At 41.8% G+C, this 25934-nt stretch overlaps 1 protein-coding gene across 11 annotated transcripts in view; it reads right to left on the bottom strand.

Moving 5' to 3' along the window:
• Positions 1 to 25176, bottom strand: part of rbm47 (RNA binding motif protein 47) — a 49252-nt gene extending 24076 nt beyond the window's left edge. For 4 of the 11 annotated variants that reach the window (XM_082537354.1, XM_082537366.1, XM_082537355.1 and 1 more), the window contains exons 1-3: positions 25032 to 25176; positions 12958 to 13119; positions 11242 to 11396 (exon numbers count right to left, since the gene is read on the bottom strand). The gene's annotated coding sequence lies outside the window, so the exon portion shown is untranslated. Of the gene's footprint in view, positions 1 to 10533; positions 10785 to 11241; positions 11397 to 11971; positions 12192 to 12957; positions 13120 to 25031 lie in introns of those variants that run through there. The other 7 variants (XM_082537357.1, XM_082537358.1, XM_082537361.1 and 4 more) reach the window with 6 other exon arrangements.
• Positions 25177 to 25934: the final 758 nt, after the last annotated feature.

Below are 25934 nucleotides of genomic sequence, written 5' to 3'. Positions count from 1 at the left end.
GTATTGCTTCACATACAGTAGATAAGATCTACTAAAAATCTAAAACCAAAACAGAAACAAAAATATACACAAAAATGCAAAAAACAAAAACAGCATCTCCAGTCCTCCTTCTCCTTTATCACATACAGTTTTGCAACATGCTCTATTTTAGGGTCAGTATCACACCATTAAGTATTTTGTATTACTAAGTATTTTGTCACCCATGCCTTTTGTAGGACACAAGTGTCCTTGTGAAATGTAGCGAATCATAACTGGATGGGAACGGTTTCACTTCAGCATTCTCGTCATCATCACCCCAACAGAGGGAGCAAACAGCACAGGGTGTCAAACACTTGCATATATGTGATTGCACAAAGCTTGTAGCGTGCACGGAGAGAGAAAGATTAAACCTGTCCAGCATAAAGAGGGGGGAAAAATGCTGTTCAGCTTAAAAATGCTCAGATAATAAGACTGCACTGAAGCCAAACAGGAAAAGTCTGGTTCTACTCAGTCTAACACTTCCTCATTCAAAGGGTCACCTCGCATCCTGTAACTGCTGTCAGCCAATCTGCATGTCCCACTTATCGTGAACAAAAATGACTCAGCACAAAAAGAAAGCCTTTTTGGCCTCCTACCGCACAACCGCGCGCTCACAGGACGTTAAAGTCCTGATCTTTTTTTTTTTCTTCCATTGTGATGAAAGAAGTTTTCCCTTTTGCCTAGAATTTGTCAGCTGACACGTTGGTCATGTGGCTTATCGCTAACCAGTGAAAGAGCAGCAGCAGTGTGTGTGTGTTTGTGTGCTTAGCTGCTACAATCACTGCCAAGGTCAAGGAGACCATGAAAGAAGGATAAAGAACTATGAGTAAAAGACCTGAAGGAGCTCAAAAACATGCGGACACCACAGAAATAAAGAAATAGTCATCCTTATGACTGTTAACCGCACTGTAGCCACCTATTATCTGGCCAACAACCAGCAACCGCTGTAACGTCAATGTGGATGAGTGTCCTCCACCAACACGAGAAACAAAACTAACAATCATGTGACGGAGCATGAGCAGCAAGGGCGTGAAATAAGAGACAGACCAGAGGAGATGGGCCAGTTGTACAGGATTAAAGCTGCACTTGTTAAATCACCACTTCAGCTAAAATTCACGCAGTATTGTGCAAAAGTTTTAAGCCACCCCTCATTTCCTTACATTTTGCCTCTAAGGAGCCAGACTTTCTTGGAACATTTCAAAGCAGTCTTGAGCAAGGCCTTAAGATCTTTCAGTGATTTTCTTTGGACATTGGCTCCTTTTCCCACTAATTTCCAGTCCTGTCCCTGTCCCCAGTACCTGACCATCTTCAGAGGAATGTTTTTTCTGTTTGTTGAGCCACTCAGCCCTGACACATTACTCATTCATAAATAAATAAGGCACCTGACTCAAGGGATGAACCAGTGTTGCGTCTACAGACTACTTAGCTTTACCAGCATTGGTACAAAACCACATCATTTGTTCCCATTTCTTTTGTTGAATCTATGAACTATGCCACATATATCACAGCCTGACAGACACAAAATCGTATATTTGCACTACCAAGATGATTCTCAAAGCTGTTAGCTGGAAACTTGGCATATCTCAGCATGCTGCAGAGCGTGTCCTTAAAAATTTGAGGAAACAAAGACAAAGGGAAGACGAAAGAAGAAGTGGCAGGCCTAAAAGCTATCCACAACAGATGAACAGTATCTAAAAGTCATGTCCTTATGAAGAAGGAAAAAAAATCCAATCCTGACAAAGGACCCGAGTGATGTGTCTGGCCCTACACATCTACTGTGCGGGATCATCCAGACAGCAAGAACAAAGAGAGCTTTGAATGTCCTTCAAGAAGCCTGGAGAACTGCTCCTAAAGAAATGACAAGAAAGCTTCCCTAAGAGATTTCAGTCTGTGTTGTAGACTGAAGAAGAATTGTCATTCTGAATGTCTTCTTACCCATTTTGTAGTGTAAAGAAATGAGAGGAGGCTCAAGACTTTTAAATTAAACCACAATAAAGGACACACAGCACTTACTGCAAATAATTCTAACTGATAAAAGAAATCTTGCGAAACTAGATGCACTTTCCTAAAAAGAAAAAAAGAAAAAGAAGTCCAGTAAGGACAACCGGCCAGTGTTTGTGAAGGACACTGAGCGCACAGACATTCAATGTCAAGGATGTCAGCAAACCTTTTATTCTGGAACCGTTTTCCAAACGTGACGCAGCGTTTTTAATGGCTGCTCAAACAGCAGTTCAGCGTCAAAATGTTTGCCCTGGTAATCGTCAGCAGTCACCAGTTAACTTTGTGAATATTTGCATTAACAGGGCAGCAATTTTGATATGTTCACTGTAGTACAAACGCGTGGTTAACAGTCAGAGCCTCTGATTGGTTGTCTTATCATATACCAGCAGTAGTAAGCATCACATGTCTTTATGAATGGAGCATCACCTATAATCAGTCCACTTCCATAAATGTACTGTATGTCATGCTTTAGCATACAAGTAATGCATCTTTTGTCTTTTGGCATCATCCCTTACTTCCTGGAAAGACTGAACAATCTCTAGCTAGCACACCTAAAGAAATGAAAACACACACACACACACTCGGTAAAGTGAGAAGGGAAGGTAGGCAGATAAGAACAGAATGAACAGAATGAAAAGCGGATGGAATTCATCGCTGTTCTCGACAGCTAACGCACAATAGCTGTTCTGCTAAACAGTGTCATGCACACCGCCCCGAAACAGAGGCTTAATGACGTGAAAAATACAAAGACATCACCCTGAGAAACTAAAGCAGTGTGAATTCCACCTGTTCACCTGCTCCCGTACTGAAACCCCTAATACAACAAAGGGGAGGGAAGAAGGGGGGGTGTGGGAACATAAGAGAGAGGGAAGATCAGAGAGAGAAAGAGCCCGACTGTCTGCATATAAAGAGTGTGTGTGTGTGTGTGTGTGTGTGTGTGTGTGTGTGTGTGTGTGTGTGTGTGTGTGTGTGAGAGAGTGCTTCAGTGTGGATACTTTGTCAGTTTTGTGCATCAGTTCAGATTCAACCTACGGAACATTCCATTCTGGCACAGTGTGAGTCTGCGTGTGCACATGTTTGTGGTCGTGGTTTAGATTTGAAGAATACCGGAAAGTAGTGGTTAAATTATCTGTTCTTAACATATATGTAAATGACTTTACTGTCCTCTTAAGTGATGGAAATTCAGCCCTGTGTGTCTGCGTTTGGCCTTATCAGGAGATCCAGTGCAGAGCCGTGTGTAGCTTCTTTCCCTGCAACAGACTCACTTACACACAAAACACACCCCTCAACAACATCCACATTTACTCGCCCTCCCTGCCAGTATCAAACCACCCTCTGCACACACACACACCTTGCCTCTTGGCCTGCTGTCCAGACAACTAACCCATTGTGTGTAGCAACAGGTATGCAGAGAAGAGTCTGTTTGAGTACATGCAACAAGAAACTTGGTGTGTGTGTGTATGTGTGTGTGTGTCTGTGAACAAGCTAAAAGGATACCTTGGCATTTTTTCCCCAAGTCTGTTTCATAATGATTCCAGCATGAGCTTATGCACTTTACTTTTGTTTTGTAATCTCTGCAGCTCCTCTACGAAAGCACCTGAAGTTTAACTGTCTGTTGGGACAAACGTAGGGTTTGTCCTACGTCCCTTACATTAGAAACCGGTTATGCCACTGCTAATATGGACAAATACAGAAGACAAAGCATCATACATACGTTTGTGAACCTGTCTTATAACATGTCTCCGACCTCACTCGTTTAACCCGAAAGGGCGCAAGAGGAGGATTTAGGAAACAAGCAGTGAAATGAAGCACGATAACAGCATTAGTGTACGAGCAGGTTTGGGGGACAGAAGAGGGAAGGGAGGGAGGCGAGCAGGATAGGAGGAGAGGATGGAGGGTTCAGCGGTGTCACCGCACTGGGGGGGTGGAGGGGTTACTCGTGGGTCAAAGGTTGAACAGCACAAAGGCAGAGGGAGAGAGGGGAAAGGGGGGAAGAGGAGTGTTGATCCAGCCTTCGCAGTGAGTGGAAGTCACCTGTTTACACACTCGACAGTTCCGCCACGCTCACAGAAGGAAGGCAGTTGCACAATATCACATCTCAAAGGCACAGTCTAATTACAAAGAGGGGAAAAAAAGACTTTTTCACATTTAAATGTTGTGAAATCAGTCTACACAGACAGATAATCCGAGTTTTGAAATAACTGTCTCCTTATCGTGGTTGACAGCGTTCATGTGGTCAAAGAATGAAATATAAATGATCCCTTTGAACACTAATCTTCAGTGCTGTTCAGTGGAAGCACTACATATTATTAACTATATCTAGGAGGTGAACACAAGAGTACACAGTGTAAGAAGCTAAGTGGTGGTGGCTGGGGTAGATAGTGGAATTAAGAGTTTGGACAGTCTGACACTACGATTTATATTTGAAGTCCTACTTGCATGTTGATTTAGGCAAAAAAAAGTATGGTTAATTAAAGTGGCAATAAAATCAATGCAGATATCTTTCAATTATAAAAAGTGTACCAATGCTTTAGTTGAGTTGAGAGTAAATAAACTGTCAGCAACCAGTGAACAGGTGACCTATCTAACTGTATTTTGGAGAAAGAATTTTTTTAATTTAATGAAGACACAACTTGCATATTCTGCTACGTATCTACAGAGCAGATTTAACACATATGTATAATCCTGCTACTAGACTTCAGAGGTTTCAACTCCTGATAATGTGGTTTTTTCACACACAGCACAGCATTTTCCTCAAAATCTACTTCCGCAAACAGGATTAGTCCGTTAACTGTTCTGGACAGACATGTTGGTGCTGAATTTCTTAAGTAAAATAATCACCACAAACTGGTTGTTTGTGCTGTCTTTGCAGCACAGCAGGTTTCACCAGTACAAAACCACTCAGAAATAACTGAATGCGGAATCATTACATGGTAATAGTTCTCCAAGCTTTCATAAATATGTTTCAAGGAAATGATTTTATCCTCAAAAGTTCCTGCTTGAGAACATTTCAGATCTACAAAAGGGTTTGATTCACAGCTGAACATTTCTGATTGGTTTAGTAATTGAGGGATAACTTTTGTAGTAGCACAACAAGAGCTGCTCGCTTTTACCAAAAGAGAGACAATCTAGAGAATTTGTCGATCCTTTAGTTATTGATAAACAAGGCTGGAAAGAGCATGTTCATCATGATAAATGTCAGAGGACACCTTGCAGAGTAGGTAGTTTAGCAGCAACTTGCTTTGTTGCTTGTAAAGTTGGCTGGCAGACTTTGCGTTATATCTGTCCATGCAGAATACATTTTTTTAGCTTTCTCTGGGTACTTAGCAAAAAAGAGCACACACAGAAGGCTTATTTTTGCATCTCGCACCACTCTTTCAAGAAACAGTTGCCTTTGAGCTGACTGAACTGTGGTGATGATCTCTGCCTGGAGGTCAGAGAGCCATCAGAGGAAAGAAGGTAAAAGAAGAAGAGTGAGAACAATACAGAGACCTGGGGTTTTCTTGACCTGGTCATGGGCGTAGCCATCCTTGGATAAAGCTAAAGTTACAGGAAGTGCTTGGATGAAATATCCGATTTACATAATGGTTCATCTTTCACAGCAAAAATTCACTTTAAATCACCCAGTGATTATCTGTGAAGTTTCAGTTGTACAAACAGACCCTTTGACCATAGCATTTCACTCAATGCGTAATCTATAACTGAAGAGTACATTTGTCGGCTTATCCACGTTTGTAACATCTGAACAGTTTGTTAAGCAACTGGACATCTGCTGACGTTACTTTTTATCCTGGCTGTGCGAAAACAGCCGTCATGTTACCAAAGATAAAATATAGATAAACAACAACGTGTCTGTGTCGTGTTTGTTGTCTGACAGTATGGTGATGTCCTAATCTCTGGATAAGGACAATCTCTGCGAGGTCCTGTGCTTGTGATGTTACTAAGTGCAACCCTGGTTTTCATCCAAGTGTAACTTTAAAGTGTGAAGGAGGTGTCTATCCAATCAGAATCCAGGATGGCTGGATTATAGATTTTGCTCCTGATTACAGCTAGCACCCATCGTCCTCTCAGTACAGATGCCGTTAGTTATGAAAATAATGTCCTGAGCTCTCGAGCATCACTGCCCAGGGTTGTAACGCTTTAGTGACTGTTGTCACTGTCTCATTATGGCTATGGCTAACGCCACACTGGTAAGAGCTGGTGTGGTTATCTACAAAGTTCACTTGTGGGTCATATAGTTTCTCTACTCCTTCCACTGCATAAATACAGAGTTGGCGAACCTGACAGTTAAGCTCAGTGTCTCTGTGCAGCTTTTGCTGTGTTTTGAAGGTGATCGTCTGTGGTCATGAAGCTATTTAATGCTTCAGTTTTGAAGCTAGCGGTCCTACGTTTCAGTGCCGACTTGAGTCGGGGGTTCCAGATTGAGTGAGTGAGGGGTTACTTTGATGCCCCCTAAGAGCCACATGAATGCTTGACTCATAGGTGTTACTTTCTCCAGTCGTCTCAATCAAAATATTCGACGGCCTTAGCTAAAAGCTCAAACACTTCAAAACAGTAACTCTAAAGTCCTTTCTGGTAAAAATGAGACTACTTTAGCATTACTAAGGATCTGTGCATGACACGCTACAGTTCTCTCAGATTAAGAGGCAGGAACTAAACAGCTGTTATCACTGTTTTAGCTTGGACGGGAGGCTGAAGGGTTTAACCCCTCATACCCCTTATTTGGAGGGATGAGCACAGATGAATGTGTTGTGCATCTCAGACTGAGAAGAGCCTGTAGCAGAACATTTTGCAGATAATAAATGGCTCATAGCAGAGAGATGGCAAGTCAGAGTTGTTACCGCTCTCCCTCAGTGGAGGATGAGGGGCTGATGTCATTGCTGCAGACAGAATTGGTCGGGAACTGTTCTCATCTTCTGAGGGGGGGAGCGGGTTTAAACCTTTTGCTAAGGAAAGAGTAACAGGAGCAACAATAGCTGAAGGAGTTTGATGGGAGAAAACAGAACTAATGACACTCCATAGGGCTTTTCCAATATCCTACGTACACTTAACTGAAACAGAGCCGTAAGAAGAGTACGCTGTGGAGGACACCTCTGCCCAGAGGTTAAAAAAAATAAAAGTTAAGAGCAGAAGAGGGAGGACAATAAGGGAGCTGGGGTTTTCTTGACCTGGTCAGAGGTTTAGTCCCAGTGATATCAAATCACAGCTACGGTTACAGGAAGTGATTAGAGGAGGGATCCAACCATTTACCTGGGTCGTGTTTCAAAGTAGTTTTTATTTTTTAAATCAGCTAATTAGTTCAAGATTGATCTTCAGACTACATTTATGAGATTCAATGCTTTATGGAAAAATACACGCTCACTCTTACACCCTACAGCCAATTCAGAATCGGTGATTAACCCAACAGGCATGTGTTTGAACTGTGGGAGGAAGCCATGCAGGTGCAAGGTGCAGGGAGAACATGCAGACTCCACACAGAAAGACTCCCGGTGGATTCAAATCCAGGATTTTATTATATAATATTATATAATAATAATTATATTTCATTAAATCTCAACAAGCCGTTTGCTAAAGCAGGGATGTTAAAGTCATTTTACATAAAGGGCCACATAAAGTTTAAGTGGGCCAAACGAGTGAAGCTCTCTCTTTCTGTCAGTGTAAAGAAGTTTAACATTAAATCCCTCAGATAAGAAAAAGTTTCAAGTTGCAGTTTCAACAGCTCATCTCACTTTTTCTACACAATAAAGAAATGTGCCTGTAGTAAATCAAAGACATCTGTCAGCCTGATTCATTCAGCTTAAATTGTAAAAACCAGAAAAAGATCTGGTAGCTCATCGCCCAGACCATCCTGTAATTATGAAACAGGACGTTTATTTTAATTCACAAAAAATCTTTCTTTTTCTTTCATGTTTCTTACTGTGGAATCATTGCAAAACAACACAAAACAGGAATTTCTATTGTAGAAAATGAAAACAGAAACTATCTTTTACATAATTACTTGGGTGTAGTGTGAATGGCCACGGGGGAGGGCTTTTTTTGGTAGCAAATACTGTAAAACTTGTGAAAATACAGATGCAAGCCCATGATTTAAGTCCTCCTTCACATTTTTCCAAAACCATCAGTGGGCCAGATTGGAGTCCTCGCCAGGCCGATTCTGGCCCTCGGGCTTTATATTTCACATCGCTGCTCTAAAGTGAAACAAACCCTAACCAAAGCGCTTGAGGCGTGTATTATAAAACTAATTCTTTCAACAAATGTTTTTTTCAATGGTTTTTAAAAACATCATCACTTTTGTTCTGTTTGATAGACTTTCAGAAAATCTGATTTCATGAATTGAGGAACTGGCCCTTTAAAACTCCTGATGACTACTGTTCCTCCAAATTTATTTGTCATCCTCTCTGACAATCTTCTAACATTTCTTTTCCGCCACGTTTCTCATTCTCAACCCTTATTTTCCATCTTTGTTACAAGAGGAAGAGACAAGCACATTATAAATCATATGTTCCTCTCCCTTTTTTTCCACCTGTACTTGTTACCCTATTTTTTTAAGCTCGGTTCAACTTCCCTTCAGCTCACTGCTGTTCGGTGTTTGGCCCGATCAGAGGGGAGCTGAAGAGGGAGGTGGGGGGTTGATAAAGGGGAAGAATGTGGCCATTGTGCTTTCCCGGTATGTGTGTATTTGCGACAAACAGAAAGAAAGAAAGGGAGAGAGAGGAGAGCAAGGCTGATCAGATCTTGTTACAGGTGTTTCATAAACAACACAATAGCACTAACAGGTTTCCTTCTGCCTCTCCGCTGCACTCGTTACTCTGCAGCTCTAGATCTCTGCCTATGTGCTGGTGGATTAGGCTTACGGTTTTGTCGCGTACACACCACACTGAATCTGTGCTTCCCCATCATGAGCATAAGATGATCATGTGACAGACATGTGACATGATCATGGTGCACGCTTGTGTCTGTGTGAGTGTGCAGTTTATGCTGTTTCTCTTCCTTATGCTTGAGGTTTGCTGAATAATAAAGTCCAATCGGTTTCTTGCTTTAAAAAAACTGATATGTTAATTAAATAAAAGATCTCTTCCTGTTGCCTTCTGGTTTAAGAAATCTGTCTTTTCTTCCTGAAACTAGACAGGGCCAAAACACAGCAAAAATAAATTCAAACTAGGACAAACATCGAGATATAAATGTATGTCTTAGATGACGTCTGCTTCTGTGCTTTCCACTTGTGGAATGTGATACAGCGAGTTGAGAGATAAGCGCCACTCGGAAAAATGGTTCACCTATTGAACTTGGTTACACAATCAGTAACGAAGCCACAGCTACTGTCCGAGACGGCGACACAGACAAACGCAAAGCCCCGATTGAATAACCCCTTCCATATGCTAACCATTCAACTGGTTTCTATTTTTGGCTTCGGTTTTTACATCAGAATGTCTAAAGAAGCCACGTGTCACCACTTCATCAGGTCTGACCAGCACTTCAACACACACACACACCTTTGAAACACCTTACAGGTCCAGGTATTTACAGTATTCACACGGAAGCTGGCCATCTGTACACAAACATTTCGTCTTGTTTCCATCACTTCAGAAGGCAGCAAACTGACTTATGCTTATTTCCTGAAGACATACCCTCATGCTAACCTTAAACTGGCTCTAACCTGAACCCAAACCTGAACTGAGGTCACTGAAGTTAACTGAAACTAAGCTAAAGAGTAAACTAGTGAGAAAAAGAACAATTCAATTAACTGAGATAAAATAAACTTCTGACAAATAAAACAAACGTACATGGTAGTTGTCTTTAGTTTTTGTCAGTTTGGTCAAATTTGCTCAGATAGTAAACGCGAGGTCTGTGCAAATGTTTACCGAGACTGGATGTCTACAAGGCTGTGAGTGACAGTGGTGTGTTTGTATTGTAGAAGCTAATCTGATCTAATCCCTGACAACGACCTCCAATATTATAGAGAAAAATAATACTGAAAAAAGCAAAAACCAGACGCTCTCATTGGATCTCAGAGAGTGAGCAGAGTCTAGCCTGGTTAGTACTTTGGCTGTAAGCTTCGTGTGGGACTATGGTGCAGTGGTTAGCACTGTTCCAGGTTTGAACCCCAGCTTATCTACCCCACATGGACGTGAAGTAGATGTAGACAAGTGTAGACAAGTAGATAAGTGTATAGAATAAAGTACAGTATGGATGTATGGTTAAAATGTGACTTCTAGTCTAAAAGCACTTTAATAATCTAACTTAAAATTTTCCACCCCAAAAAAATGATGAAGGAATAACTTGGTCAACCGGCCCCATACTGCATGCCAAACTGGTTACCAGGAAACAGAAACTAAAGTTAACTTCAATGCAAGTACAACTTAAATTACTGTAAACTGGCATATGACTTACTGTCATTTTTACACTCTGATTTCCTTTCAACTGACATTTAAAAGTCACACATAGTATATTATTGTACTTTGAATGCTTGCTTGAATGAGCTTTAGCATAAATAAGATTTGAGGCATCACTTACTGCATTTCCTTATGTGGAGAAACACGTGAATATTTCCAGAAACTACAGCTGGACAAATGACAGCTTGGCAAATTTGAGCGGATACCCTCTGTGTCAGTGAGACAGTTGTTCTTGAAAAGATCAGCTGGATGTAAACTGTCACACACACACAAAAACACACAGACACACGGGTACACACACGCACAAACTACTCTGCTTTCATATGCACACATATATACTCGAGCAGCTAAGTCTCGTTTGCACAACAACAGGACACCCAAGGCTAACTGGCGCCCTGCTCGACCAGTTTCTGAAACCCACACACACACACACACAGAAGATGACAAGACAAGAACACATAGAACACACACACACACACACACACACACACACACACACACACACACACACACACACACACAAATAAACATTCAGTACTCGCTCCGTAACCTTGCAGTGAAGGTTACAGCAGTCAGTTGGGTCAATGTGAACACTGGACCAGCTGAAGAAATGTCCTTCCAGATTACCCACTGTGTGAGTGTGTGTGCATGTGTGTGTCTGTGTGTGAGTGTGTGCTGTTAAACCTCCAGGTGAGAAAACACACCATTGCTCTCAGCTACATTTACAACATAACTGTTCAGACTGAAATGAGAGAGAATTTCTGAAAAAGAAAAAAAAAAAAAAAAAAGGGGGGGGGGGGGGTGCACACACGATGAGTTCCCAGCCAACCTGTAGGATGATGGGACGTGTAGTCACGGCGTCGGCGTCAAAAGGCAACGATCCGGCTTGTCACTTTCTCATCTTCCCCTCCTGCCTTCTATCTTCCTTTGTACAGACAGTCAGGTTCTCTCCGGCTCCGTGTTCGCTGTCAGGGCACTTCCTGTCTTCAATGACAAGTCCCCCAAAGCACAATGAGAAGAGATCTCAGACACTTCTGTCAAACACACTGCACACACACACACTGCACACACACACACACACACACACACACACAGAGGAGAGGACGACTCAAAGTTTCTCTTCTCCTTTTGGTGTTTTTTTGGATTCTGACTCAGATCCTCTCTGTTTGTCCTCTCCTCTGCTCCAGTCACGACAGCGTTCGTAGACGTAACAGCGGGAGACGGGAGAAGGAGGCCGGTGCACAAGGTCTCGAAGTGGAGGAGAGAACAGGAGGTGACAGAGTTGAAGGAAAGCATTAGAGAGAGAGAGGGAGGGAAAGAGGGAGGGAGCGAGGGAGGCCACTGGTAATTAGTGAGTCTGTACCTGACTCTCACTGACATAAGCCCCACATTCCTCAGAAGCGAGAAGGGGGGAGAGATGAGGAGGGAGAGAGGAAAAGGGGAAAAAGTTTGGAACACACACTAATCATCCCAGGACACACATCAGAGAGGACCCTCTTCATCCCAACATACACACAACCACACACACACACACACACACACAAATCTGTCTTCCTTACAGCACAGCATAACTGTCACGGCGCTCAAGTCAAGCCTGCATGATGTTCAGCGAAGGTGCTGCCGCTCCTGAAGCTTCGCCGTCTGTCACCTAAACGCTCCACACACCTGCTTTTAGTCCCCTTTCTTTCTTCTACCTCTCTCTCAGCTCGTCTTTCCCTTTCTGTTTCTCTCTTTCGCTATGTGTATGGTGTACACACTGCCAGCTCCTAAAACTCACCAAACCAGAATCTGACTGCCCATACCCCCAGCACACCTCCTCCCTGCCTCCTCCTTCCTATCATTCCGGATAGGAAACGCTATCCTCCTGTGGCCCTGTCCAATCCAAGTGTGTGTGTGTGTGTGTGTTTGAGTGAGTTAGTGCGATCAGCCAGACCTGAGAGAGGAGATTCAGCAGCAATCCTCTAAAGGAGTTTCCTGCACACCTACCACATGATCGCTCTCATCCACCGCTTGCTTATTAGTGATGATCACACACGCTCATTCACAAATACACACATACACCCCTGAGGTCACGATGACATGCTGTCTTTACACTGTAGTGTTCACCTCTCTGACGTGCGTGCTGCAGATCCCTCTGTAATGACACCTTTGTGTAATAACAACCCACTCGGGCACTCTCTCAGGTTTCTTGTGTTTGAATTGTCAGCATGAGCGTGACAAAAAGCATGACTGACAGCTGAAAGGGAAATCCAAACCTTTAAATGTCCAATATAAACAGTTTCTCACTTCTGTTAAGGAGGGTTATGCCGTAAAGCTGAACAGAAAGTAAAAACTGTTTTTTCTTTCTACTCCTTCACACAGTCCTTCCTCGTCTCATGCACTTTATCCTCTTTTCTGATCTTTTCAGAAAATGTCATACTTGTTTGATCATGTTATTGAGGTTCAGCAACCCTCAGTCACAGTATTCACTTCTCATTCAAGACTGCGTAAAGTGTATTCCTGTATCTCTGTGTGTGTGTGTGTGTGTGTGTGTTGGTTACCCTACCTGAATTCCTTGGAGAGTTTGGCGTAGGCGGGACCAAGCGCTTCCTTCTTCCTGATCTCAGGTACGTGGCGAGCGCGACGTCTTTGTGACAGCCAGTTGTCATGGAGACAAGGAGAGAGCGCTGTGCTGAACAGGAGTGTCCGCGGTCAGCCAACCAGCAGACTGAGAACAGAAGAGAGAAGTGAGGACGCTGGATTTCTGTTTAGTGTAACAACACACACACACAGAAACACACACACACAAACAGTAGGGAACTTGCGAGCATGTGTGTGTGTGTGTGAGTGTGTATAGGAAACTGAGATTGAGTCAGATGTGCTCACACAGAGAAATAACGTTTCAACACAGCGGCTGAACTCTAGCAGGGAGGCGGCCGGGCCGTTGATTAAGTTGCTCAATACTTTTTGACTTTAATGCTTACTTAACAGATTTCACACAATCCTTAAAAAAACTGCAAATACAAAAGCATATACACGGCAATAAGTCAGGCTTCTGTAACTGCAGCAGGCTGTGCAGTTCACCCCAAGTAATCTAAATACATCACGATACAGGTTTCACGGCTGATTGTTTCCTACTCTACTAACATAAGAGGAAGCGGTGAAGAAGCACAGATTAAACAAGTTTTAGCCACCATTGCCCGATTCTAGAGTAAAAGTAGATAAAACCCACCTACACCCTGGAACAGGGTTGCACCAGCCAAGCGTAAGCCTAGTCTTAACTACACCCAGTCCCAGTGATTCACATTAATTGCTGGGGTGGATTTTTAATGATTTTCTGGTGTCTCACTAACTTATAATTTTGGCTTTTGCAAGCAAATAAAATGGAATAAAAGAAGAGGTGATTTCACCACTTCAACACTGGAAAAGCAAAATTACTAAAGCTGTGCAAGAACGCACAGGTGCAGAGTCTAGTTTGGTAAGAAGAAGAAACAACTCGGAAATCTGTTCAGAAAACAGTGGAAGGAAAAAGTGGAAAGATGTTCAGCTGCCGTGTTGAGGTCCAGTCGCAGCTCTTCAGTAGCTCTTTCCTTAGAGAATCGAAACAGCTCCCCAGTGCTGTATCTGTCCATCCCTCACAGCTCTCTACTCTCTAAAAGTCTTATTGTGGAGTCGGTGTCATAAAAAAGCTGATATTTTAACTTCACGTGTGCTCCTCTGCAGGTTCACGATTCACACCACGCCCAGAAGAACGCATAATCCTATATTGCACAACAGTTAAAACTCTTATGTCAGACTTAAGATGCTAAGATAAAACTGATTACGCTTAAGACCTGTTGTAAGCTCTGCTGTTACGACCAGCCCGCTGTGCCTGAAGTTTGGTGGTTTAAAAAAAGTAAAATAAATGGACAGACGCAAGTTCATCGTAATGCTTTGTGGAAAAGGCACCCACACACGAGCGCACATTTTGTATATTCTTTGCATCTTTCTGCCTTTGGTCCGGTCCTTATTTATTCTCAGTCAGAATGTGATCAGGTGACTGACTCTGCCATTTTAGGATCTTTCACCTATTTATTCTTTAAAGCTTTAGTAATGTGCTGGGCGTCTGCCAGTAGAGAATCAATCGAACAATCAATGCCAGAGTACCTGTTCGACTGGTGACCTGCTTGTGTTTTTTCTCTGCATATTTGGATAAAGGCTGATCTTTGTTTCGTCGTTCCACAGACATTTGCCCCACATCTTTACCCGTTTCTTGTTTTGCAAATTCCAACCTGCCTAATAACCTGCTTATAGGGCTTACCTGGGGTTTGTGTCTCGTGATGAATCATCTGACCTTTCTTGCCTACGTACCAGGAAGCATTCTTGACTTATTTTGCTGTCTCAATATATTTAGAGGGTTTTTTTCTCCACCATCACGTAAAATTATTTTTCCAGTCATCCACACTGACTGGAGTTCCTCAGGCTTTAATATAATATGACTTTGATAAAGCTTAGAATTTAAGGTAGCATCTGTAATTTCACATGCGAAGACCAAAAAAAGCCCAAATATTTATGGTCTGTGTCGTATAAGGCATGCATATCCGGGGAGTGGGGTGGGGGGGGAATTTCCATAATTTTATTATCCAGCAAATCGCTTTTACTCGTTTCCTAAATAAACCTGTGTTTTTTCCAACCACAACCATTTTCTTTACAGGGTGAACATCCGCCTGCACAGACTTGCTTTAGTTAAGTGTTACGTCACAGTGAGTGGAAGATCATAGCTGCTTTTGAGTACCATTATTGATGTGTGTTGATACAGGACAGGCTTTTGAAAGTTATAAATCCCCACTGACAATATAATAACTCTGACACGAGATGAACGAGTTTATGGTTTAAAGACCATCAGCTTTTGCAAGACCAGACTTTATGAGGTGGATAAAGTTTCACCGGCATGGTCTGTGCACGTGAGGTGAAAATTAAAACATTAAAATATATTTGTTGCATGTAGTTTGTTCTGTAAAAATCAGTCTGGTATGTAGGACTACAATAATTATTCATTTCAGATAAATATGTAAAATGTGTTTTGTTTATGGCTTGTGCACACTCTGTCAGTCAATTTTCATACACAAATCATGCTGTTTACGCCAGAAATAGATCAAAGTGCTCCAACAGAAGTTTTAAAAAGTCATTATGAGGACTGAAGTCTTACTGCGTGACACTGATCCGGCCTCCTATAGCAATGCTTTCTGTGACGGGGAGGAAATCATTACCGATGGATGTCATTTTCACAGATAAAGGCAGATCTATTGAGTGCAAGGGTTGGCATTGTTTAAAAGTTTACAGTGCTCATATCATGTTTAACGGTTGGAGGCTTCCAATAAAGAGTAGTCGTTCATAGGTCACGGGGAGATAAAAGTGTGATCATATACAGTTCACTGTGTCAAAGGAGGGAGGGCGGCTTAAACTGAGAAAGCTCCATTTGGCTTTTTCCCATTTAAAATGGCATAAAACACAACATGAAGCTGATTACAGTATAAGTTAAGCTGAAAAATCTGTTAAACATACATTTTCTTGTTTACAAAAGGAAAGAAAAGGAAATCCTTTAAGTGGCATCTGTAAACAAACCAGAGTTGAAGGATAATCGAGGTTAATTACCACCTGAACTATTTCCGTATTTAAGGTTATGCTTTATAGCTTCTCCTCACTTAACAAGACAGATTACGACAAAAAAAATAGGAAAACAAATGAGAAGAGTCGTTATTTTAACGAAGTCTCACACTCACTGGTCACTTTATTAGGTACACCTTACTAGTGCTTGGTTGGACCCCCGTTTTTGCCTTCAGAGCTTCCTTAACTCTTCATGGCACAGACTCGACATTCCTCAAATTTTAGTCCATACTGACATGATAGCATCACAGTTACTGCAGATTTTTTGGCTGCACATCCATCATGTGAATCACTCATGTCATCACAGCCCAAATGTGCACTGTTGATTTGGGATCTGGTGACTATGAAGGCCATCTGAGTACAATGAACTCACTGTCGCGTCCAAGAAACCACGTTAATGATCTGCGCTTTGTGACATGGAGTGTTCATGGTCAGCAACAATACTCAGGCAGGGTGTGGTGTTTAAATGGGGCACAGAATACCCCCCCCCACACACACACACACACACAGACACACACACAGACACTATTACACTAACACCAGACCCCTGAACCATTCACAGAAGGTTGGACGGACCCATGGTTTAATGCTGTTTACGCAAATTTCTAACCGTGCTATTCAAATGTTGCAGCAGAAATCGACACTCATCATACTAGGCAATGTTTTTGCAATCTTCTATTGTCCAGTTTCGGTGAGCCTGTGTGATTTGTAGCCTCAGTTTTCTGTTCAGTATTCTGCTGTTGTATCCCATCGTCTGTCTTCAGAGATGACCATCTGCCTTAGCTGTAACGAGTTTAATCGTTTAAACAAATTTAAACAATGCCAACTCTTGCACTCAATAGAACTGCCTTTATCTGTGAAAATGACATCCATCGGTAATGATTTCCTCCCCGTCACAGAAAGCATTGATATAGGAGGCCAAAGTCAGGAGGCCAAATGTTAAATCTCCCCACTCTCCTCCAACATTTGACATCAATAAAGCATTTTCACCCATAGACTGCCGCTTGACCAGCCCGAACGTCTCTGTAAACACTAGAGATGCTTGTGTGGGAAAATCCCAGCAGGTCAGCAGTTCCTGAAATACTCAGAACGGCTTGTCAGGCAACAACCAAAGTCAACAACCAAAGTCACCTGAATCACCTTTCTTCCCCATTCTGATGTCCAGTTTGAACTTCAGCGAGTCCTCTCGGCCATGTCTACATGCATTTAGTTTCTGCAATGTGATTGGCTGATTAGATATTTGTGTTAACAAGCAGCTGAACAGGTGCACCTAACAAACTGGCTGGCGAGTAGTCATTTCAGCAGATTATTTTTGGCACTTTAAGTTATTTAAGAAAACTAGAAAAAGAGAACACCTCAAAATCCTGCACCCTTCATTAAACTTGTAATTTACAGGCACAGAGACTTGCACATGTGCACACAAGAAAGCACACACTCCCCATAATAAAAACCTCAGACCATGCCCTCGTTCCTACTTAATAGAAAGAGAGATCTGAGACACTGAGAGGAAGCTTCCAGCTCTCCTGATACTCTTATGACGCCTCACAATGGCGCACAAAGGGATGAGGCAGTTTAGTTATTCACCCCCAACAAAGTGGGTCCAATCAAGTTGTCACGCACACAACAAGGAGAACGGAGAAAGGTGGAAAACTTGGATCATGTTACTAATGTGAACTGGATTTACGAAGTCTATCAAAAGACCGTAAGTGCTGCGACTGCAGTTCGCGTCTCTCTTCAAGACCATAATTCTAGTTAACAGATTTTGACGCAAAGACTTTGTTTTAAAGTCAGGTAAGTGCGATAAGAGTTAGATTTGAACAAGCTTCCAGGAAATTAATCTAAGCCAGTGTAATGTTGCCTGAAGCTATATAAACACTAATATGCACAAATATCCTTGAAAAATGTGTCAAGTGTTTAGCAGTGGGTAAAACTAAAAAGCTCTCCTTCAAATATTACCGCCTGCATCGTGGGGTAGTTAAACAAGAACTAACAAGGAAGCATTATGATGGGAAGCAACAGCATCAGACCTGGAACCACTTGTGTGCACATTTTATTTACACAATGTGTGAATGTGTGCGCAGCTACAAAGCGTATCTCTGATGTCTCATAAGTATGTGAAAGCCAATAAATGCATAATGGTAGGTATTGTGTGTGCAGGGAGATATTAGAGATCGGGTAAAAACAACTTGCTCTCCCTTATTGTGTTTGATGCTGAAGAACAGTGAATGAGACAAGCAGCCGTCACAACTGTACACCAGGCGTGGGCAGCATTGTTTCTGAGGCTGACACGGGCTCAGCAGAGTTCATCGTGAACTGAAGCTGCTAAATGTGGTTCATGTTTCTGCAAGAAGCTGAAACAAGAGCTGGACTCGACACATGAAGAGACAGCTGAAATGTCTTCCATTGTTTGTCTCATAGTATAACTACCAAGCTCTACAGCTTTTATATTTTTTCAGAGGTTTAGTTTTTCTTTTATGACATCGGAGCCATAACTTGTGTGCTACAGACTGTATATAAAATATTGACATAAACACAGAGATGTGCAGTCCGGTTTTGGTGTCTTGGAGGCCGATTTAATGAACCAGCCGTAGAACAGATTGAGATACCAAAGGACCGTTTCAGATGATCACAGCTTAAAGTGCAACCTTCCTTTTAATTCTTTTTAAGCCCGATGTGGAGGATCGTTTTTAAAAAATGAACATCATGTTGTCTTCAATAAGACTTGAACTCGGCAGTTGAGTCCATTAGCATATCAGTGAAATGTCTGCTGCCGCATTAGTGCGAAATGTGTCTTTTTCTAAGCTTTTATACAGTTTGACTTCTTTTTCCAACCAGAAGAGTTACCTCAAACTGATTCTGTCTGGCCTCTATTTTCAGACCCTGAAGCCATGCTCATCCTTTTTATATTTTAAAAAAATAATAAAACAAGAAACAGAATAACTTGAAAAAGCTACTTTTTTCAGAACTTAATCCAGAAAGGTAAACTTTCGTGGTTATGGCTTACAGCTCGTGAAAAATCAGCTATAATTCTGAAGATCAATCAAAAAGGTTTCAACAGAAATGTCAGAATAATGAAAATTCAGTACAAGGTTCGAGCTCCTTTCTGTAAGTGTCTCCATCGATGCAGCGTGGCAGCGTGGCACTTCGGCTGAGGCGTTACTGAAGTCCAGGTTGTTTCATAGTGGCCTTCAGCTGGTCTGTGATTATTCGGTCAGGTGTTTCTCATCTCTCTCTTGACAATACCTCGTAGATTCTCTGAGTTCCGATCAGGAGAGTTGGCACAGCATCAGCATGTTCAGCAAATCATTTGTAGTAGGTTTTGGCTCAGTGGGCAGGTACTAAGTCCTCTTGGAAAAGGAAGTCTGCATCTCCATAAACCCAGTCATCAGAGGGAAGCATGAAGTGCTCTTAAATCTGTGTTGACTTTGGACTTGATACAGTGGACATACCACCAACAACAGCAGCAGATGACATGGAAACCCAAACCATCACAGAGAACGCAAACTTCACCCTGGTCTTCTAAAACCTTGTATTTTGTGCCTCTGCACTCTTCCTCCAGGATCTAGATTTAATTTCTATTCATGGTAAATGGTAAATGGCCTGCATTTGTATAGCGCTTTACTCAGTCCCTAAGGACCCCAAAGCGCTTTACACTACATTCACACACACACATTCACACACTGGCAATGGCAAGCTACATTGTAGCCACAGCTGCCCTGGGGCGCACTGACAGAGGCTCATAGTTTTATTTTTCACAGTTTAACAGGACTTTGGAGCAAACAGCCCAGTTCTTTCTCTCCTTAGCTCTTGTAAGATGTTTCTGACACTGTCTCTGGCTCAAGAGTGGCTTGGTATTAGCTGCTCCTGTACTGAAGATGCCTGCGCGTGGTGGCGCTTACTGCACTGACACCAGCATTAGTGCACTCCTTGTGAAGCTCTCCAAAGTTACTGACGTCATGTTTTTAACGTGCAGTCATCCGTGTTGCTTGTGCACCTTTTCCAACCACACCTTTCCCTTCTATTAATATGCTGTGATGCAGCATTCTGTGAACAGCCAGCTTTTTCAGCAATGACCTGCGTTTTCCCCTCATTGTGGAGGATGTCAAAGATCATCATCAGGACAACTTTCAAATCAGCAGTTTTCCCACTGACTGTGCACTTTATGTGTAATAACTATAGAATATGAACGTCCAACTTATTAAAATTGAATTAGGAAAAAATAAACTTTCTCAATGATGATCTAAGATTTTCTAAAGTTGTTTTTGATTGTTTTGATTTCTTTAGTACGCTCCGCGGTTATGATTCTGCTGGGGTTTCATGACAGACGAGGGCATTCTTCAGCCCTGAGCTGACTCACCTTTAAACTGAGCTATGACAGCATTAAATTGTCTTGAACACGATCTCTAAATAAATAGAAGACACAGCCGTCTTCTATCAGGATGGAATCTGCCACAGCCGGCCCTACCGGCTTAAAAGGAAGTTTCATTTGAATTCCTTGGTCATCCCCGCTCGACTAATGCCACGAGACTTACGAGAAGTCTTTGATTTTGTCAGGAAACAATTACAGCTATTTAACTGATTACACAGCCCTGTGTCGTCTTCTCACCCGGCAGGTGCTCTGACATATCTAGGAACTCGCTGTTGTTGGCTCCTCGGCACAAAGTTGCCTATGTTCACGAGCTTTGCCGGTTGCGCTACAACATGACGAGGCATGTGTGTGCACATGTGAGTTAAACTTGTTTAACAGCAGAGCAGTGTGGCGGGTCTCTAGGAAAATGATAAGCATTGCGTGTGAGTGTGTAGCGCTAACAGTTTCTAATTGTGTCTTGATGAGTGACAGAGATCAAGCCCAGCCTAATTAGCACCACTGAAATTCTCTCTCACACACACACACACTCTCATATACACAATGAATACACTGTGTAGCCAAAAGTATGTAGACAGCCTTGTACAGGAGAACACAGGAATCCTGGATATGTGTAAATGAAATACATTGTGCCTTCCTCCCCCTCTAAAGACCACAGATAAAGTATTTGCCAAAAAACGTGTCAAAATGTTTAACAATGAGATGTCAGACTTGTTTTTCATGATAACCAGGAGCCACCTGCCTGGTTGCAACCTCACAGTGAGGACACACGTTGAGGAAGTCATCCTTCAGCAAATAATAGTCCCACGTAATGTGGTAAGGACATTTCTTGCTAAAAAATAGAAAATATTTAAACAAAAATTTGAGACGTTCAAGTGACGTTAGAACCAGGCCAGCTGTTTATCTCCCGTTGTCCACCACCTGCCTCGAGCTCCAAAACGAACGCTTAGATAAAAAGCACCACTTGTCTTCTCGTAAATCTCAGCATCTAAAAATGCCAAACCACTTGTTTAAGAAAAACGTAGCTATATTTAGAGACTCGTCTGATTCAACAAGGCCATGAATCAGGGGTTAAACCGCAGCCTTCACCTTTCAGACAAAGCTCATATCCTATAGAAAGCACTCTCCAAGGAGTGACTGCTTGTGTATTCATGCCCACAGTCCCAAAACAAGAGATTCCAAAATAATATGTGAGTAATGTTTATATGTCCACAAAAATGGGCCATAGAGAGAGAAACATACAAGGCTGTCGCTCGCTGTAGATCAACTCAAGGTCACTGAATTCAACCACACAAAAGAGCGTGAATGCTAGATCTGAGTGAATAACACCGGTTACGTTGATTAAAAAGGGGAAAAAAACAACAACCATGGGGGAAAGAAACTCCTCCGGCACTGTACAGCTTCCTGTAAAGATTAGACCTTTATTGAGAAAATTCCAGGTCGGCTTATGGCCGCACAACCCGCCGTCTCCAACTGGGCCGATTATTGAATTTAATACACACACAAGCATCCTCGCGCGCACGCACACACAAAACATACAATGTAACTAGAGCCCTGTTGTGAGGCGACATCGATGACGCGTGTTGGATGGGATTATCCCTCCAGCTGTACTCTCACCCGCAGAGAAGTGAGGCTCATTTGGCCCCACAAAGCTCACTGTGGTTTTTCCACACACTGATAAATCCCACCCCTGCTTTTTTCCAGCATCTTCTCCGGCTTACAAGGTTAGCCTCAATGATTTATCATGTGTCATCTTGGTTTATCTCTGCTTGCATCGGGGCTGACTAGCCCGATTTATTTTTTGAAAATAAAAAATATGACTTTGATTCATAACTTGTTAAGGGCCAGAAGCCAAAAAGTGGCTTTGAAATAAATCACTCACTCCAGCAGTAATTGTGCACCGTGGCTCAATAATCCAAGAAAATGTCTCCCTCTGTTGGTCTGACACAAATATTACAATCATAGCGAGATAAATGACTTTTTATGACTGTTAGCAACTTGCTTATAATAAGGTGTCATTTAAGCATTTAGAATGCAAACTGCAAGAGTAAAAATAAAATTCATCGTCAGAAGACAATGCTATGGATAGGGTGGAGGCACGTAATTCACTGTGGTCACCCTTAAAGCGAGCAGCTGAAGGAGGAAGGCAGAGAAGAAGAATCTCTACTGATTTTTATGCTAATCTTTGGATTCTCTTGTTTAATTTAAAGTACATCTTTGATTCAGCTGAAAATTTACATTAATTGTGTGAAAATAAACCGAGTCCAGTGTTATTTTAGCTAACACTAGTACAAGCCCTTCAGTATTGTTTGGTTTCTTTGGTCTGCTGGTGCTGTTCGCCATGAAATCACAGACACACAATCCTTTTTAAAGTTGTTGTAGATGCATAGCTATATATTCAAAGGAAAGGGGAGCATTTCGGTCACTTGCTAGGTGGTTATTAGGCAACATGATGACACAATATATCGAATTCAACTCTTGGTAATCTAAATAAGATTTTGCCATCACGATTAAAATGATGTGATCCTTGTATTAGGTGCTGCGGAGCCATAAAAGGGAAAAAAAACCAGGTAATTTAAGCCTGTTGCTAGGTGGTTGCCAGGCAATATGATGACATCACAATATCTGACATCGATGGCAATCATAGACCATGAAAAGTCAATGACACATTGTGACTGCAAGGGACTACAGGGCAAAACAAAAGTGGGTGAAGTGAGCGGGATAAACTTTTCTCACCTTAGAGGTGACTGAAATGAACACTGATGAGACTACAGCGTGGTTACTACTGGACACTCCACGTTGCAGTTGCCTAGGTAACCCTCCAATGTATTTACGCAGGTGTAGCAATGGATGTATGGAAAAAAAAAAAAAGAAGGGCCAGTAAGTACACGGGGCGTAGGTTTTTGTGCTTTAACACGCAGCATATTTTGCAGCCATGGCAGTTTTACTTATATAGTAAACTCGCTGTGCTTGTAAATAGCTTTAGTGTGGTAAATATACCTGTTTGACCTTTATGGCTGACAACACTGTGCTTGTGATGAATTACAGAACAAAGAACATGTGGCATAACTAGACTTCCTAGCCTCCCAGCATGAAAAGACATGCTGAGGTGTGAAGGGTTTAGTGAAATCTCCAAGACACTGAGACTGAGTGAAACCTGTCAGGCCCTTTGAATACTCATTCTCAATACGTGACTCACCATTTAAAGCACCGTGTCTGTTTGGTTTTGTGCGTTTCTTGGTTGTTTTTGCATAATCCATCAATTAAAAATTATAAAAAGAAAAGCCTTACCTGCTGACATGTGCTTGATGACTTGGGGACGAGGATTTTATAATAACACATGGCAGGAGTAAAGGTTATTTCAATAAGAGCGTGTTTCCTCATGCAACACTTGGCTGATGTAAAATACTTTGTGAGGGAAAGAAAATGAGGAACATGGTAGAAGTCAGTTTCATTTAAACTCTGTGAAGTTCCACAAACCTGCTTTTTTTTTTTTTCAATAGGAGTGACACCTCTGAAGTCTGATTGTATAGAAGCCAATGTGAAAACAACTCATAGCTTCCTTAATCTGTAACTTTAGTAAACACTTCCCTGATGAGTTAATGGCCTGAGATTTACGTTTTAATTAATTGATTTATGGGCTTTGGGCTTTTAATTGTTTCTTTGAGATGAAATTGACAGAGAAAGAAGCCCCTGCTCCAAAATCAACAACTTCAAGTTCCACTGAAATCTGCAGCTGTCTACATAAACAAGCCAAATGCCTTCTGGAGAAAGGATTTATGGATAGACGAGACAAAGATAGAGCTATCTGACCACCATGACAAGATGTATGTTTGAAGGAGTAAAGATGAGGTTTTCAAACCTAAGAACATTGTATTGGTGGTCACGCATGGTGGTGGTAGCCTCATGCTCTGGGGCTGTTTAGCTCTCAGTGGTCTTGAACACAGTTGGGTGTTACATCAGGTCAAAGATGAGAAACACTTTTAAGAAAACGATCTTGGAATGGGTAAAACAGGCTAACATGAAGTCTCTGGAATGATGTTCCCAAACCCTACTGAAAACTTGAACTATGCTTAAAAGCTGGGTCCATGCCAGGAAACCAACAAATTTAGATAAACTTTACCAGTTCTGCCATGAAGACTGGTGAAATATCTAGCCAGAACTATAGCAGAAGCTTGCTGATGGCTACCAAAAGCATCTGGTTGAGGTGCATCTAATTATATATTAATAGGGTATGCATGCATATATTTCAGCTTGTATTTACAATTTTGAACCTGTGTAGATTAGAAAAAAATCCAGTAAATCCAACCCTGATGCTGTCCATCCAACAGATGCATGCTGTATAATCATGTCACTCTGCAAAAATACCAAACCAAAGAAATCATTAAAAACCCAAAATTACGAGGACATTCATATCCATAATGAGTGTATGCAAACTTATGACCACAACTGTATGCAAAGGTATCGACTGTGAGGTCACCAGGTGGTTGACATTGGCATTTTGGAGCTTACCATCAGCTAACATTATTGAGCTGCACTGCAGTCATAAAATGCAAAGACACATATCGGCTAGTTGATGCTAAGCAAACACAAAAAACAAAAACAAACAAAACTATAATTTCACTCACGACAGCTGAAGTAGAAACTTCTCAGATGGTCCATACCTCACAGAAATTCATGGCACTAATTAAATAATCCATTATAAAGAGTCTCCGACAGCAGGCATAGGGTGCTTCCACTGGATTAGCCTAGCAGTCGGCTCGGGTCAATTAACATGGCCACGCCCCTAACACGTTTAGCCAGGCAGATGAGTGAACAAAAAAAGCAAAAAAACAGTCGTTATGAAAGGGGAAGCTAAAGAACGTTTCTGCTTCCAGGACTTAACAAGTTTAAAATAGCATCCTTATATGTTCTCTTTTCGCTCTGAAATATTGGAACAAAAGCTCATTAGCCTGCTCTCTGCGGGGTCTGCATACTGCTGAGTTCCTTATTAACAAATCACTCAAATTCAGCACTGTTGGAAATGACACGTTCGTGTACTTAAATGAACCTGCAAAAGTCTGACCTAGTGTTGAATTTACAATCCCGATTGTTTAAATACATTCTTCGTAAATCTGTGAAGATAAGACGTGCTTATACATCTTATCTCTGCTTTTGCTAACCTTGAAGTTCAGAAAGCAAGCACGTCCGTACAACACAGATATACTCGGCAGGCTATACGTGCACTGAATGACACAGGAACCCAACACTGACTGCAAACGCAGGTGGACATTGTCACTATGCTGTGACATCAACCCCTGCAATGTGTTTTAGACATGGAATAAATTAATGAATATGTTGGGTTATGGAGCCTCAGATGAACATATCTGACCTAGAGAGTGGAGACTGATGAAGTGCAACACAGACACACATTTCAGCTAATTAAATAATAAAATATCACCAATCAAAAAATGAAGTTCTCCGATGGTCTGTAATACACAGCAAGCTGTAATATTTGTCAGATGATTCTATTATCCGATTTCAATTCTGAT

The sequence above is a fragment of the Aulonocara stuartgranti genome, assembly GCF_965226115.1.
Source record: "Aulonocara stuartgranti genome assembly, chromosome: 6".
Classification (NCBI taxonomy): domain Eukaryota; kingdom Metazoa; phylum Chordata; class Actinopteri; order Cichliformes; family Cichlidae; genus Aulonocara; species Aulonocara stuartgranti.
The sequence above is the reverse complement of the archived record's forward strand: the minus strand, read 5'-3'. Positions and strand labels throughout refer to the sequence as shown.